Genomic DNA, 1,895 nt, shown 5'->3' with positions numbered 1-1,895 from the left:
ATCCGCCCGCCTCGGCCTCCCAGAGTGCTAGGATTGCAGGCGTGAGCCACCGCGCCTGGCCCTATTATCTCCTTTTAGGACATATTTTTCCCTTGTTCTAAAGATTCTTGAGGTCAAAAATAAAAAGGAAAGAACAAGTCAAAATGATGGATTTAGTGGCTGTGTGTGGAGAAAGATAAACGTTGAAGCTGGGAAATATGGATGGGATAAATATAGAAACTTAATCCTATTTGTGATCTCTTAAAAACCAAAGGAAATTTGGCAGCCTTACAGAGTGACACTATACATAAAGGCTTTGAAACGGCTTCTTTCTATAGTTACAGAAAGAAATGTGAGTGGAAATAGCTTGCATTCATAAGTGAGAAGGAAGCAATATTTTGGGGCCCAAAATTGTAACAAATCATGTACCAACTCCTTCTCTAAAAACATTCATACCACAGAACCAAAAGATAAAAGATCTTTCTCTGTTCCAGTTATGAACTCTCATTAAAAATTTGCATATTTGCTATCACAAAAAAAGCCCTGTGGGACAGCTACAGCGACATAGAGTCAGAATTCCTGTACAAGAGCCTCTGATGCCCTCTTTGGCATTACTTTCCCCATTCACTATTGATGTGATGCCCTCAGATGCGTAGCAGCATTTGTCATTCCATTTGTGGGCTGGATACCACGAACTCTGTTCTTGAGCAGTGGCAGAGGACTGTGGATTAATGAGCAGCATATGTGTAGTGCTAAACACTGACAATATTGAGCCTGAGTGTGAAAAATATTCTACAATGAAAAGAGATAGATTCCTGTTGGTGAAATACAGGCTGGCAAAATTTCATTATTTTAAATTCAGTATCTCATTTTTTCTTCCCTTCCATGAGCTATCGAATTTGACCAGATTTGTCCTACCATGATTTGTCATTATTTTGAAGCTAAATCTTTGTATGCCTCTGTATTGAAGGTTTGCCTAAAACACCTCAATATGTATGGAGCTTAATTATGTCTTTACCATCTTTGTAGTCTCATTTTAATTTAGCCATTGCATGTCCTCAGGCTATTTCTTATTTTCTTGTGTGAATGCAGTCAACCCTGTAAAATATTTTTTTTGAAATATTTTTCTCTTAACGTTATTGTGAAAATACATAACACAAATAAAGCAATGTTTTATTTCTAACATCTAAACAAGTATTCTACTATCAGTAAGATTACTTCAGAAGGTAACCCAAGATATATTTGTCTATATTCTTAGTTTTATTGTATAATTGAAAAACATGGTAAACTGTCTCAATACTCCAAATGTATTCATTTGGAGAAGAAACATAAAATTGGTCTTACAGTTGAAAAAGAAACAAGCAAATAAAAACATCTAAAAATTCATATTATTGTAATATTATTCAGCCACCATTAAATTTTGTATTGCAAAATCATTTTGTTAGGTGAAAGAAAGAAATGAAATACATATGAAATTATTCCTTTAATTGAAGGAAAAAAATGTAGACAAATGTACAGAGTAAGGTCTGAAAGGCTATGCCTTAAAATTCAGGTGGAAATCATCTCTGAATTGAGGAATTACAAATGAATTAAAATTTTCCTCATATATATTTGTATGTTTTAATATTTATTCCATTATTATATGTACACATACATTTATTTAAAAATAAGCTTATCGTTCTTTTTTTTTTCTTTTTTCTTTTTTTTTTTTTTTTGAGACAAAGTCTTACTGTGTTGCCTGTGCTAGAGTGCCGTGGTGTCAGCCTAGCTCACAGCAACCTCTAACTCCTGGGCTCAAGCAATCCTTCTGCCTCAGCCTCCGGGGTAGCTGGGCCTACAGGCATGCACCACCATGCCTGGCTAATTTTTTCTATATATTTTTAGTCGTTCAGCTAATTTCTTTCTGTTTTTTTAGT

This window comes from Propithecus coquereli, unplaced genomic scaffold, assembly GCF_000956105.1.
Source record: "Propithecus coquereli isolate 6110/MARCELLA unplaced genomic scaffold, Pcoq_1.0 Scaffold311, whole genome shotgun sequence".
Classification (NCBI taxonomy): domain Eukaryota; kingdom Metazoa; phylum Chordata; class Mammalia; order Primates; family Indriidae; genus Propithecus; species Propithecus coquereli.
Note: the sequence above shows the minus strand (reverse complement) of the source record.